Source organism: Lissotriton helveticus, chromosome 1_2 (assembly GCF_964261635.1).
Source record: "Lissotriton helveticus chromosome 1_2, aLisHel1.1, whole genome shotgun sequence".
NCBI lineage: Eukaryota > Metazoa > Chordata > Amphibia > Caudata > Salamandridae > Lissotriton > Lissotriton helveticus.
In genome coordinates, this window is record NC_136058.1 from 336,285,161 (window position 1) to 336,298,788 (window position 13,628).

General features: G+C 39.0%; 22 non-coding genes across 22 annotated transcripts; all 22 read right to left on the minus strand.

The window, feature by feature from the left end:
- Positions 1–331: 331 nt before the first annotated feature.
- On the minus strand, positions 332–404 carry TRNAA-AGC (transfer RNA alanine (anticodon AGC)). Its single transcript has one exon. It is a non-coding gene; the product is annotated as a tRNA-Ala (tRNA).
- A 344-nt stretch (positions 405–748) lies between these two features.
- TRNAK-CUU (transfer RNA lysine (anticodon CUU)) lies at positions 749–821 on the minus strand. The gene has a single exon. It is a non-coding gene; the product is annotated as a tRNA-Lys (tRNA).
- A 352-nt stretch (positions 822–1,173) lies between these two features.
- TRNAA-AGC (transfer RNA alanine (anticodon AGC)) lies at positions 1,174–1,246 on the minus strand. The gene has a single exon. It is a non-coding gene; the product is annotated as a tRNA-Ala (tRNA).
- Positions 1,247–1,590: 344 nt separating this feature from the next.
- On the minus strand, positions 1,591–1,663 carry TRNAK-CUU (transfer RNA lysine (anticodon CUU)). Its single transcript has one exon. It is a non-coding gene; the product is annotated as a tRNA-Lys (tRNA).
- A 769-nt stretch (positions 1,664–2,432) lies between these two features.
- TRNAK-CUU (transfer RNA lysine (anticodon CUU)) lies at positions 2,433–2,505 on the minus strand. Its single transcript has one exon. It is a non-coding gene; the product is annotated as a tRNA-Lys (tRNA).
- A 769-nt stretch (positions 2,506–3,274) lies between these two features.
- Positions 3,275–3,347, minus strand: TRNAK-CUU (transfer RNA lysine (anticodon CUU)). The gene has a single exon. It is a non-coding gene; the product is annotated as a tRNA-Lys (tRNA).
- Positions 3,348–3,699: 352 nt separating this feature from the next.
- Positions 3,700–3,772, minus strand: TRNAA-AGC (transfer RNA alanine (anticodon AGC)). Its single transcript has one exon. It is a non-coding gene; the product is annotated as a tRNA-Ala (tRNA).
- Positions 3,773–4,116: 344 nt separating this feature from the next.
- Positions 4,117–4,189, minus strand: TRNAK-CUU (transfer RNA lysine (anticodon CUU)). Its single transcript has one exon. It is a non-coding gene; the product is annotated as a tRNA-Lys (tRNA).
- Positions 4,190–4,958: 769 nt separating this feature from the next.
- On the minus strand, positions 4,959–5,031 carry TRNAK-CUU (transfer RNA lysine (anticodon CUU)). The gene has a single exon. It is a non-coding gene; the product is annotated as a tRNA-Lys (tRNA).
- Positions 5,032–5,800: 769 nt separating this feature from the next.
- Positions 5,801–5,873, minus strand: TRNAK-CUU (transfer RNA lysine (anticodon CUU)). Its single transcript has one exon. It is a non-coding gene; the product is annotated as a tRNA-Lys (tRNA).
- A 352-nt stretch (positions 5,874–6,225) lies between these two features.
- Positions 6,226–6,298, minus strand: TRNAA-AGC (transfer RNA alanine (anticodon AGC)). Its single transcript has one exon. It is a non-coding gene; the product is annotated as a tRNA-Ala (tRNA).
- Positions 6,299–6,642: 344 nt separating this feature from the next.
- TRNAK-CUU (transfer RNA lysine (anticodon CUU)) lies at positions 6,643–6,715 on the minus strand. Its single transcript has one exon. It is a non-coding gene; the product is annotated as a tRNA-Lys (tRNA).
- Positions 6,716–7,909: 1,194 nt separating this feature from the next.
- On the minus strand, positions 7,910–7,982 carry TRNAA-AGC (transfer RNA alanine (anticodon AGC)). Its single transcript has one exon. It is a non-coding gene; the product is annotated as a tRNA-Ala (tRNA).
- A 344-nt stretch (positions 7,983–8,326) lies between these two features.
- Positions 8,327–8,399, minus strand: TRNAK-CUU (transfer RNA lysine (anticodon CUU)). The gene has a single exon. It is a non-coding gene; the product is annotated as a tRNA-Lys (tRNA).
- A 769-nt stretch (positions 8,400–9,168) lies between these two features.
- On the minus strand, positions 9,169–9,241 carry TRNAK-CUU (transfer RNA lysine (anticodon CUU)). Its single transcript has one exon. It is a non-coding gene; the product is annotated as a tRNA-Lys (tRNA).
- Positions 9,242–9,593: 352 nt separating this feature from the next.
- TRNAA-AGC (transfer RNA alanine (anticodon AGC)) lies at positions 9,594–9,666 on the minus strand. Its single transcript has one exon. It is a non-coding gene; the product is annotated as a tRNA-Ala (tRNA).
- Positions 9,667–10,010: 344 nt separating this feature from the next.
- On the minus strand, positions 10,011–10,083 carry TRNAK-CUU (transfer RNA lysine (anticodon CUU)). The gene has a single exon. It is a non-coding gene; the product is annotated as a tRNA-Lys (tRNA).
- Positions 10,084–10,852: 769 nt separating this feature from the next.
- Positions 10,853–10,925, minus strand: TRNAK-CUU (transfer RNA lysine (anticodon CUU)). The gene has a single exon. It is a non-coding gene; the product is annotated as a tRNA-Lys (tRNA).
- A 352-nt stretch (positions 10,926–11,277) lies between these two features.
- On the minus strand, positions 11,278–11,350 carry TRNAA-AGC (transfer RNA alanine (anticodon AGC)). Its single transcript has one exon. It is a non-coding gene; the product is annotated as a tRNA-Ala (tRNA).
- A 769-nt stretch (positions 11,351–12,119) lies between these two features.
- On the minus strand, positions 12,120–12,192 carry TRNAA-AGC (transfer RNA alanine (anticodon AGC)). Its single transcript has one exon. It is a non-coding gene; the product is annotated as a tRNA-Ala (tRNA).
- A 344-nt stretch (positions 12,193–12,536) lies between these two features.
- TRNAK-CUU (transfer RNA lysine (anticodon CUU)) lies at positions 12,537–12,609 on the minus strand. The gene has a single exon. It is a non-coding gene; the product is annotated as a tRNA-Lys (tRNA).
- A 769-nt stretch (positions 12,610–13,378) lies between these two features.
- TRNAK-CUU (transfer RNA lysine (anticodon CUU)) lies at positions 13,379–13,451 on the minus strand. The gene has a single exon. It is a non-coding gene; the product is annotated as a tRNA-Lys (tRNA).
- Positions 13,452–13,628: the final 177 nt, after the last annotated feature.

Consider the following 13,628-nt stretch of genomic DNA (forward strand, 5'->3'; position numbering starts at 1 on the left):
AAACTGATCGTTTTTCATTAAGAAAACCAGTTCCTGGATATTCCTCAACTCTTGTTTTTCAAGGAACTTATCATTTATAGATCCCTCAGTGGACAGAGTGTCAAGTAAAATGAGACAAAATTGAAATGGAAGTTGTGGAAATGTCATTGTGAGATTGCATAAGAACTCAAATTGCTCTCACAAGCTAACGAATACCTAAACCCTTTTGATAAAACCCCTTTAGTTGTTATGATGTGACCATATATGAAAGCCATCTGTGATTTATCTGTTCTTACTATGCAACAAGCTTGGCAATGACAAGTTAAAAATAAAATGTATGTACATTTTAGAATGGAGAATGCGGGCATCGATCCCGCTACCTCTCGCATGCTAAGCGAGCGCCCTACCATTTGAGCTAATTCCCCTGTGTGCTCCCTCAGAATAACATTTCAAAAGTAATGTTAATGCCTACCACACTTTATTTGACGTCAAATTGCCCATTACATGAGTGTTCAGTTCACTCCTAACTGATGCCTTACCTCCACTTAGGGATTGTTTTACAGTTCAGGTTGGCCTGTTTAGTACTTGAATAGGAGTAATATCGCTGTATGTTAATCTAGACTAATGCCCTACCTAATCTTGAAGTTACATTTCCCACCAATGGGAAACCAAAGATATACAATTTTTGGGAGTTAATGCATGTCTAATGCAAGATTAATTGCCATATTATGAGATCCAATGCAATAATCCTGCAAAAATTACTCGTTTTCGCCCAACGTGGGGCTCGAACCCACGACCCTGAGATTAAGAGTCTCATGCTCTACCGACTGAGCTAGCCGGGCTCCCTCTTTAAAGTAGAATGCAAACTGATCGTTTTTCATTCAGAAAACCAGTTCCTGGATATTCCTCAACTCTTGTTTTTCAAGGAACTTATCATTTATAGATCCCTCAGTGGACAGAGTGTCAAGTAAAATGAGACAAAATTGAAATGGAAGTTGTGGAAATGTCATTGTGAGATTGCATAAGAACTCAAATTGCTCTCACAAGCTAACGAATACCTAAACCCTTTTGATAAAACCCCTTTAGTTGTTATGATGTGACCATATATGAAAGCCATCTGTGATTTATCTGTTCTTACTATGCAACAAGCTTGGCAATGACAAGTTAAAAATAAAATGTATGTACATTTTAGAATGGAGAATGCGGGCATCGATCCCGCTACCTCTCGCATGCTAAGCGAGCGCCCTACCATTTGAGCTAATTCCCCAGTGTGCTCCCTCAGAATAACATTTCAAAAGTAATGTTAATGCCTACCACACTTTATTTGACGTCAAATTGCCCATTACATGAGTGTTCAGTTCACTCCTAACTGATGCCTTACCTCCACTTAGGGGATGTTTTACAGTTCAGGTTAGCCTGTTTAGTACTTGAATAGGAGTAATATCGCTGTATGTTAATCTAGACTAATGCCCTACCTAACTTTGAAGTTACATTTCCCACCAATGGGAAACCAAAGATATACAATTTTTGGGAGTTAATGCATGTCTAATGCAAGATTAATTGCCATATTATGAGATCCAATTCAATAATCCTGCAAAAATTACTCGTTTTCGCCCAACGTGGGGCTCGAACCCACGACCCTGAGATTAAGAGTCTCATGCTCTACCGACTGAGCTAGCCGGGCTCCCTCTTTAAAGTAGAATGCAAACTGATTGTTTTTCATTAAGAAAACCAGTTCCTGGATATTCCTCAACTCTTGTTTTTCAAGGAACTTATCATTTATAGATCCCTCAGTGGACAGAGTGTCAAGTAAAATGAGACAAAATTGAAATGGAAGTTGTGGAAATGTCATTGTGAGATTGCATAAGAACTCAAATTGCTCTCACAAGCTAACGAATACCTAAACCCTTTTCATAAAACCCCTTTAGTTGTTATGATGTGACCATATATGAAAGCCATCTGTGATTTATCTGTTCTTACTATGCAACAAGCTTGGCAATGACAAGTTAAAAATAAAATGTATGTACATTTTAGAATGGAGAATGCGGGCATCGATCCAGCTACCTCTCGCATGCTAAGCGAGCGCCCTACCATTTTAGCTAATTCCCCTGTGTGCTCCCTCAGAATAACATTTCAAAAGTAACGTTAATGCCTACCACACTTTATTTGACGTCAAATTGCCCATTACATGAGTGTTCAGTTCACTCCTAACTGATGCCTTACCTCCACTTAGGGGATGTTTTACAGTTCAGGTTGGCCTGTTTAGTACTTGAATAGGAGTAATATCGCTGTATGTTAATCTAGACTAATGCCCTACCTAATCTTGAAGTTACATTTCCCACCAATGGGAAACCAAAGATATACAATTTTTGGGAGTTAATGCATGTCTAATGCAAGATTAATTGCCATATTATGAGATCCAATTCAATAATCCTGCAAAAATTACTCGTTTTCGCCCAACGTGGGGCTCAAACCCACGACCCTGAGATTAAGAGTCTCATGCTCTACCGACTGAGCTAGCCGGGCTCCCTCTTTAAAGTAGAATGCAAACTGATCGTTTTTCATTAAGAAAACCAGTTCCTGGATATTCCTCAACTCTTGTTTTTCAAGGAACTTATCATTTATAGATCCCTCAGTGGACAGAGTGTCAAGTAAAATGAGACAAAATTGAAATGGAAGTTGTGGAAATGTCATTGTGAGATTGCATAAGAACTCAAATTGCTCTCACAAGCTAACGAATACCTAAACCCTTTTGATAAAACCCCTTTAGTTGTTATGATGTGACCATATATGAAAGCCATCTGTGATTTATCTGTTCTTACTATGCAACAAGCTTGGCAATGACAAGTTAAAAATAAAATGTATGTACATTTTAGAATGGAGAAAGCGGGCATCGATCCCGCTACCTCTCGCATGCTAAGCGAGCGCCCTACCATTTGAGCTAATTCCCCTGTGTGCTCCCTCAGAATAACATTTCAAAAGTAATGTTAATGCCTACCACACTTTATTTGACGTCAAATTGCCCATTACATGAGTGTTCAGTTCACTCCTAACTGATGCCTTACCTCCACTTAGGGATTGTTTTACAGTTCAGGTTGGCCTGTTTAGTACTTGAATAGGAGTAATATCGCTGTATGTTAATCTAGACTAATGCCCTACCTAATCTTGAAGTTACATTTCCCACCAATGGGAAACCAAAGATATACAATTTTTGGGAGTTAATGCATGTCTAATGCAAGATTAATTGCCATATTATGAGATCCAATGCAATAATCCTGCAAAAATTACTCGTTTTCGCCCAACGTGGGGCTCGAACCCACGACCCTGAGATTAAGAGTCTCATGCTCTACCGACTGAGCTAGCCGGGCTCCCTCTTTAAAGTAGAATGCAAACTGATCGTTTTTCATTCAGAAAACCAGTTCCTGGATATTCCTCAACTCTTGTTTTTCAAGGAACTTATCATTTATAGATCCCTCAGTGGACAGAGTGTCAAGTAAAATGAGACAAAATTGAAATGGAAGTTGTGGAAATGTCATTGTGAGATTGCATAAGAACTCAAATTGCTCTCACAAGCTAACGAATACCTAAACCCTTTTGATAAAACCCCTTTAGTTGTTATGATGTGACCATATATGAAAGCCATCTGTGATTTATCTGTTCTTACTATGCAACAAGCTTGGCAATGACAAGTTAAAAATAAAATGTATGTACATTTTAGAATGGAGAATGCGGGCATCGATCCCGCTACCTCTCGCATGCTAAGCGAGCGCCCTACCATTTGAGCTAATTCCCCAGTGTGCTCCCTCAGAATAACATTTCAAAAGTAATGTTAATGCCTACCACACTTTATTTGACGTCAAATTGCCCATTACATGAGTGTTCAGTTCACTCCTAACTGATGCCTTACCTCCACTTAGGGGATGTTTTACAGTTCAGGTTAGCCTGTTTAGTACTTGAATAGGAGTAATATCGCTGTATGTTAATCTAGACTAATGCCCTACCTAACTTTGAAGTTACATTTCCCACCAATGGGAAACCAAAGATATACAATTTTTGGGAGTTAATGCATGTCTAATGCAAGATTAATTGCCATATTATGAGATCCAATTCAATAATCCTGCAAAAATTACTCGTTTTCGCCCAACGTGGGGCTCGAACCCACGACCCTGAGATTAAGAGTCTCATGCTCTACCGACTGAGCTAGCCGGGCTCCCTCTTTAAAGTAGAATGCAAACTGATTGTTTTTCATTAAGAAAACCAGTTCCTGGATATTCCTCAACTCTTGTTTTTCAAGGAACTTATCATTTATAGATCCCTCAGTGGACAGAGTGTCAAGTAAAATGAGACAAAATTGAAATGGAAGTTGTGGAAATGTCATTGTGAGATTGCATAAGAACTCAAATTGCTCTCACAAGCTAACGAATACCTAAACCCTTTTCATAAAACCCCTTTAGTTGTTATGATGTGACCATATATGAAAGCCATCTGTGATTTATCTGTTCTTACTATGCAACAAGCTTGGCAATGACAAGTTAAAAATAAAATGTATGTACATTTTAGAATGGAGAATGCGGGCATCGATCCAGCTACCTCTCGCATGCTAAGCGAGCGCCCTACCATTTTAGCTAATTCCCCTGTGTGCTCCCTCAGAATAACATTTCAAAAGTAACGTTAATGCCTACCACACTTTATTTGACGTCAAATTGCCCATTACATGAGTGTTCAGTTCACTCCTAACTGATGCCTTACCTCCACTTAGGGGATGTTTTACAGTTCAGGTTGGCCTGTTTAGTACTTGAATAGGAGTAATATCGCTGTATGTTAATCTAGACTAATGCCCTACCTAATCTTGAAGTTACATTTCCCACCAATGGGAAACCAAAGATATACAATTTTTGGGAGTTAATGCATGTCTAATGCAAGATTAATTGCCATATTATGAGATCCAATTCAATAATCCTGCAAAAATTACTCGTTTTCGCCCAACGTGGGGCTCAAACCCACGACCCTGAGATTAAGAGTCTCATGCTCTACCGACTGAGCTAGCCGGGCTCCCTCTTTAAAGTAGAATGCAAACTGATCGTTTTTCATTAAGAAAACCAGTTCCTGGATATTCCTCAACTCTTGTTTTTCAAGGAACTTATCATTTATAGATCCCTCAGTGGACAGAGTGTCAAGTAAAATGAGACAAAATTGAAATGGAAGTTGTGGAAATGTCATTGTGAGATTGCATAAGAACTCAAATTGCTCTCACAAGCTAACGAATACCTAAACCCTTTTGATAAAACCCCTTTAGTTGTTATGATGTGACCATATATGAAAGCCATCTGTGATTTATCTGTTCTTACTATGCAACAAGCTTGGCAATGACAAGTTAAAAATAAAATGTATGTACATTTTAGAATGGAGAAAGCGGGCATCGATCCCGCTACCTCTCGCATGCTAAGCGAGCGCCCTACCATTTGAGCTAATTCCCCTGTGTGCTCCCTCAGAATAACATTTCAAAAGTAATGTTAATGCCTACCACACTTTATTTGACGTCAAATTGCCCATTACATGAGTGTTCAGTTCACTCCTAACTGATGCCTTACCTCCACTTAGGGATTGTTTTACAGTTCAGGTTGGCCTGTTTAGTACTTGAATAGGAGTAATATCGCTGTATGTTAATCTAGACTAATGCCCTACCTAATCTTGAAGTTACATTTCCCACCAATGGGAAACCAAAGATATACAATTTTTGGGAGTTAATGCATGTCTAATGCAAGATTAATTGCCATATTATGAGATCCAATGCAATAATCCTGCAAAAATTACTCGTTTTCGCCCAACGTGGGGCTCGAACCCACGACCCTGAGATTAAGAGTCTCATGCTCTACCGACTGAGCTAGCCGGGCTCCCTCTTTAAAGTAGAATGCAAACTGATCGTTTTTCATTCAGAAAACCAGTTCCTGGATATTCCTCAACTCTTGTTTTTCAAGGAACTTATCATTTATAGATCCCTCAGTGGACAGAGTGTCAAGTAAAATGAGACAAAATTGAAATGGAAGTTGTGGAAATGTCATTGTGAGATTGCATAAGAACTCAAATTGCTCTCACAAGCTAACGAATACCTAAACCCTTTTGATAAAACCCCTTTAGTTGTTATGATGTGACCATATATGAAAGCCATCTGTGATTTATCTGTTCTTACTATGCAACAAGCTTGGCAATGACAAGTTAAAAATAAAATGTATGTACATTTTAGAATGGAGAATGCGGGCATCGATCCCGCTACCTCTCGCATGCTAAGCGAGCGCCCTACCATTTGAGCTAATTCCCCAGTGTGCTCCCTCAGAATAACATTTCAAAAGTAATGTTAATGCCTACCACACTTTATTTGACGTCAAATTGCCCATTACATGAGTGTTCAGTTCACTCCTAACTGATGCCTTACCTCCACTTAGGGGATGTTTTACAGTTCAGGTTAGCCTGTTTAGTACTTGAATAGGAGTAATATCGCTGTATGTTAATCTAGACTAATGCCCTACCTAACTTTGAAGTTACATTTCCCACCAATGGGAAACCAAAGATATACAATTTTTGGGAGTTAATGCATGTCTAATGCAAGATTAATTGCCATATTATGAGATCCAATTCAATAATCCTGCAAAAATTACTCGTTTTCGCCCAACGTGGGGCTCGAACCCACGACCCTGAGATTAAGAGTCTCATGCTCTACCGACTGAGCTAGCCGGGCTCCCTCTTTAAAGTAGAATGCAAACTGATTGTTTTTCATTAAGAAAACCAGTTCCTGGATATTCCTCAACTCTTGTTTTTCAAGGAACTTATCATTTATAGATCCCTCAGTGGACAGAGTGTCAAGTAAAATGAGACAAAATTGAAATGGAAGTTGTGGAAATGTCATTGTGAGATTGCATAAGAACTCAAATTGCTCTCACAAGCTAACGAATACCTAAACCCTTTTCATAAAACCCCTTTAGTTGTTATGATGTGACCATATATGAAAGCCATCTGTGATTTATCTGTTCTTACTATGCAACAAGCTTGGCAATGACAAGTTAAAAATAAAATGTATGTACATTTTAGAATGGAGAATGCGGGCATCGATCCAGCTACCTCTCGCATGCTAAGCGAGCGCCCTACCATTTTAGCTAATTCCCCTGTGTGCTCCCTCAGAATAACATTTCAAAAGTAACGTTAATGCCTACCACACTTTATTTGACGTCAAATTGCCCATTACATGAGTGTTCAGTTCACTCCTAACTGATGCCTTACCTCCACTTAGGGGATGTTTTACAGTTCAGGTTGGCCTGTTTAGTACTTGAATAGGAGTAATATCGCTGTAGGTTAATCTAGACTAATGCCCTACCTAATCTTGAAGTTACATTTCCCACCAATGGGAAACGAAAGATATACAATTTTTGGGAGTTAATGCATGTCTAATGCAAGATTAATTGCCATATTATGAGATCCAATGCAATAATCCTGCAAAAATTACTCGTTTTCGCCCAACGTGGGGCTCGTACCCACGACCCTGAGATTAAGAGTCTTATGCTCTACCGACTGAGCTAGCCGGGCTCCCTCTTTAAAGTAGAATGCAAACTGATCGTTTTTCATTAAGAAAACCAGTTCCTGGATATTCCTCAACTCTTGTTTTTCAAGGAACTTATCATTTATAGATCCCTCAGTGGACAGAGTGTCAAGTAAAATGAGACAAAATTGAAATGGAAGTTGTGGAAATGTCATTGTGAGATTGCATAAGAACTCAAATTGCTCTCACAAGCTAACGAATACCTAAACCCTTTTGATAAAACCCCTTTAGTTGTTATGATGTGACCATATATGAAAGCCATCTGTGATTTATCTGTTCTTACTATGCAACAAGCTTGGCAATGACAAGTTAAAAATAAAATCTATGTACATTTTAGAATGGAGAATGCGGGCATCGATCCCGCTACCTCTCGCATGCTAAGCGAGCGCCCTACCATTTGAGCTAATTCCCCTGTGTGCTCCCTCAGAATAACATTTCAAAAGTAATGTTAATGCCTACCACACTTTATTTGACGTCAAATTGCCCATTAAATGAGTGTTCAGTTCACTCCTAACTGATGCCTTACCTCCACTTAGGGATTGTTTTACAGTTCAGGTTGGCCTGTTTAGTACTTGAATAGGAGTAATATCGCTGTATGTTAATCTAGACTAATGCCCTACCTAATCTTGAAGTTACATTTCCCACCAATGGGAAACCAAAGATATACAATTTTTGGGAGTTATTGCATGTCTAATGCTAGATTAATTGCCATAATATGAGATCCAATGCAATAATCCTGCAAAAATTACTCGTTTTCGCCCAACGTGGGGCTCGAACTCACGACCCTGAGATTAAGAGTCTCATGCTCTACCGACTGAGCTAGCCGGGCTCCCTCTTTAAAGTAGTATGCAAACTGATCGTTTTTCATTAAGAAAACCAGTTCCTGGATATTCCTCAACTCTTGTTTTTCAAGGAACTTATCATTTATAGATCCCTCAGTGGACAGAGTGTCAAGTAAAATGAGACAAAATTGAAATGGAAGTTGTGGAAATGTCATTGTGAGATTGCATAAGAACTCAAATTGCTCTCACAAGCTAACGAATACCTAAACCCTTTTGATAAAACCCCTTTAGTTGTTATGATGTGACCATATATGAAAGCCATCTGTGATTTATCTGTTCTTACTATGCAACAAGCTTGGCAATGACAAGTTAAAAATAAAATGTATGTACATTTTAGAATGGAGAATGCGGGCATCGATCCCGCTACCTCTCGCATGCTAAGCGAGCGCCCTACCATTTGAGCTAATTACCCTGTGTGCTCCCTCAGAATAACATTTCAAAAGTAATGTTAATGCCTACCACACTTTATTTGACGTCAAATTGCCCATTAAATGAGTGTTCAGTTCACTCCTAACTGATGCCTTACCTCCACTTAGGGATTGTTTTACAGTTCAGGTTGGCCTGTTTAGTACTTGAATAGGAGTAATATCGCTGTATGTTAATCTAGACTAATGCCCTACCTAATCTTGAAGTTACATTTCCCACCAATGGGAAACCAAAGATATACAATTTTTGGGAGTTATTGCATGTCTAATGCTAGATTAATTGCCATAATATGAGATCCAATGCAATAATCCTGCAAAAATTACTCGTTTTCGCCCAACGTGGGGCTCGAACCCACGACCCTGAGATTAAGAGTCTCATGCTCTACCGACTGAGCTAGCCGGGCTCCCTCTTTAAAGTAGTATGCAAACTGATCGTTTTTCATTAAGAAAACCAGTTCCTGGATATTCCTCAACTCTTGTTTTTCAAGGAACTTATCATTTATAGATCCCTCAGTGGACAGAGTGTCAAGTAAAATGAGACAAAATTGAAATGGAAGTTGTGGAAATGTCATTGTGAGATTGCATAAGAACTCAAATTGCTCTCACAAGCTAACGAATAACTAAACCCTTTTGATAAAACCCCTTTAGTTGTTATGATGTGACCATATATGAAAGCCATCTGTGATTTATCTGTTCTTACTATGCAACAAGCTTGGCAATGACAAGTTAAAAATAAAATGTATGTACATTTTAGAATGGAGAATGCGGGCATCGATCCCGCTACCTCTCGCATGCTAAGCGAGCGCCCTACCATTTGAGCTAATTCCCCAGTGTGCTCCCTCAGAATAACATTTCAAAAGTAATGTTAATGCCTACCACACTTTATTTGACGTCAAATTGCCCATTACATGAGTGTTCAGTTCACTCCTAACTGATGCCTTACCTCCACTTAGGGGATGTTTTACAGTTCAGGTTGGCCTGTTTAGTACTTGAATAGGAGTAATATCGCTGTATGTTAATCTAGACTAATGCCCTACCTAATCTTGAAGTTACATTTCCCACCAATGGGAAACCAAAGATATACAATTTTTGGGAGTTAATGCATGTCTAATGCAAGATTAATTGCCATATTATGAGATCCAATTCAATAATCCTGCAAAAATTACTTGTTTTCGCCCAACGTGGGGCTCGAACCCACGACCCTGAGATTAAGAGTCTCATGCTCTACCGACTGAGCTAGCCGGGCTCCCTCTTTAAAGTAGAATGCAAACTGATCGTTTTTCATTAAGAAAACCAGTTCCTGGATATTCCTCAACTCTTGTTTTTCAAGGAACTTATCATTTATAGATCCCTCAGTGGACAGAGTGTCAAGTAAAATGAGACAAAATTGAAATGGAAGTTGTGGAAATGTCATTGTGAGATTGCATAAGAACTCAAATTGCTCTCACAAGCTAACGAATACCTAAACCCTTTTCATAAAACCCCTTTAGTTGTTATGATGTGACCATATATGAAAGCCATCTGTGATTTATCTGTTCTTACTATGCAACAAGCTTGGCAATGACAAGTTAAAAATAAAATGTATGTACATTTTAGAATGGAGAATGCGGGCATCGATCCAGCTACCTCTCGCATGCTAAGCGAGCGCCCTACCATTTGAGCTAATTCCCCTGTGTGCTCCCTCAGAATAACATTTCAAAAGTAACGTTAATGCCTACCACACTTTATTTGACGTCAAATTGCCCATTACATGAGTGTTCAGTTCACTCCTAACTGATGCCTTACCTCCACTTAGGGGATGTTTTACAGTTCAGGTTGGCCTGTTTAGTACTTGAATAGGAGTAATATCGGTGTAGGTTAATCTAGACTAATGCCCTACCTAATCTTGAAGTTACATTTCCCACCAATGGGAAACCAAAGATATACAATTTTTGGGAGTTAATGCATGTCTAATGCAAGATTAATTGCCATATTATGAGATCCAATGCAATAATCCTGCAAAAATTACTCGTTTTCGCCCAACGTGGGGCTCGAACCCACGACCCTGAGATTAAGAGTCTTATGCTCTACCGACTGAGCTAGCCGGGCTCCCTCTTTAAAGTAGAATGCAAACTGATCGTTTTTCATTAAGAAAACCAGTTCCTGGATATTCCTCAACTCTTGTTTTTCAAGGAACTTATCATTTATAGATCCCTCAGTGGACAGAGTGTCAAGTAAAATGAGACAAAATTGAAATGGAAGTTGTGGAAATGTCATTGTGAGATTGCATAAGAACTCAAATTGCTCTCACAAGCTAACGAATACCTAAACCCTTTTGATAAAACCCCTTTAGTTGTTATGATGTGACCATATATGAAAGCCATCTGTGATTTATCTGTTCTTACTATGCAACAAGCTTGGCAATGACAAGTTAAAAATAAAATGTATGTACATTTTAGAATGGAGAATGCGGGCATCGATCCCGCTACCTCTCGCATGCTAAGCGAGCGCCCTACCATTTGAGCTAATTCCCCTGTGTGCTCCCTCAGAATAACATTTCAAAAGTAATGTTAATGCCTACCACACTTTATTTGACGTCAAATTGCCCATTACATGAGTGTTCAGTTCACTCCTAACTGATGCCTTACCTCCACTTAGGGATTGTTTTACAGTTCAGGTTGGCCTGTTTAGTACTTGAATAGGAGTAATATCGCTGTATGTTAATCTAGACTAATGCCCTACCTAATCTTGAAGTTACATTTCCCACCAATGGGAAACCAAAGATATACAATTTTTGGGAGTTATTGCATGTCTAATGCAAGATTAATTGCCATATTATGAGATCCAATGCAATAATCCTGCAAAAATTACTTGTTTTCGCCCAACGTGGGGATTGAACCCACAACCCTGAGATTTAGAGTCTCATGCTCTACCGACTGAGCTAGCCGGGCTCCCTCTTTAAAGTAGTATGCAAACTGATCGTTTTTCATTAAGAAAACCAGTTCCTGGATATTCCTCAACTCTTGTTTTTCAAGGAACTTATCATTTATAGATCCCTCAGTGGACAGAGTGTCAAGTAAAATGAGACAAAATTGAAATGGAAGTTGTGGAAATGTCATTGTGAGATTGCATAAGAACTCAAATTGCTCTCACAAGCTAACAAATACCTAAACCCTTTTGATAAAACCCCTTTACTTGTTATGATGTGACCATATATGAAAGCCATTTGTGATTTATCTGTTCTTACTATGCAACAAGCTTGGCAATGACAAGTTAAAAATAAAATGTATGTACATTTTAGAATGGAGAATGCGGGCATCGATCCCGCTACCTCTCGCATGCTAAGCGAGCGCTCTACCATTTGAGCTAATTCCCCTGTGTGCTCCCTCAGAATAACATTTCAAAAGTAACGTTAATGCCTACCACACTTTATTTGACGTCAAATTGCCCATTACATGAGTGTTCAGTTCACTCCTAACTGATGCCTTACCTCCACTTAGGGATTGTTTTACAGTTCAGGTTGGCCTGTTTAGTACTTGAATAGGAGTAATATCGCTGTATGTTAATCTAGACTAATGCCCTACCTAATCTTGAAGTTACATTTCCCACCAATGGGAAACCAAAGATATACAATTTTTGGGAGTTAATGCATGTCTAATGCAAGATTAATTGCCATATTATGAGATCCAATGCAATAATCCTGCAAAAATTACTCGTTTTCGCCCAACGTGGGGCTCGAACCCACGACCCTGAGATTAAGAGTCTCATGCTCTACCGACTGAGCTAGCCGGGCTCCCTCTTTAAAGTAGAATGCAAACTGATCGTTTTTCATTAAGAAAACCAGTTCCTGGATATTCCTCAACTCTTGTTTTTCAAGGAACTTATCATTTATAGATCCCTCAGTGGACAGAGTGTCAAGTAAAATGAGACAAAATTGAAATGGAAGTTGTGGAAATGTCATTGTGAGATTGCATAAGAACTCAAATTGCTCTCACAAGCTAACGAATACCTAAACCCTTTTGATAAAACCCCTTTAGTTGTTATGATGTGACCATATATGAAAGCCATCTGTGATTTATCTGTTCTTACTATGCAACAAGCTTGGCAATGACAAGTTAAAAATAAAATGTATGTACATTTTAGAATGGAGAATGCGGGCATCGATCCCGCTACCTCTCGCATGCTAAGCGAGCGCCCTACCATTTGAGCTAATTACCCTGTGTGCTCCCTCAGAATAACATTTCAAAAGTAATGTTAATGCCTACCACACTTTATTTGACGTCAAATTGCCCATTAAATGAGTGTTCAGTTCACTCCTAACTGATGCCTTACCTCCACTTAGGGATTGTTTTACAGTTCAGGTTGGCCTGTTTAGTACTTGAATAGGAGTAATATCGCTGTATGTTAATCTAGACTAATGCCCTACCTAATCTTGAAGTTACATTTCCCACCAATGGGAAACCAAAGATATACAATTTTTGGGAGTTATTGCATGTCTAATGCTAGATTAATTGCCATAATATGAGATCCAATGCAATAATCCTGCAAAAATTACTTGTTTTCGCCCAACGTGGGGCTCGAACCCACGACCCTGAGATTAAGAGTCTCATGCTCTACCGACTGAGCTAGCCGGGCTCCCTCTTTAAAGTAGTATGCAAACTGATCGTTTTTCATTAAGAAAACCAGTTCCTGGATATTCCTCAACTCTTGTTTTTCAAGGAACTTATCATTTATAGATCCCTCAGTGGACAGAGTGTCAAGTAAAATGAGACAAAATTGAAATGGAAGTTGTGGAAATGTCATTGTTAGATT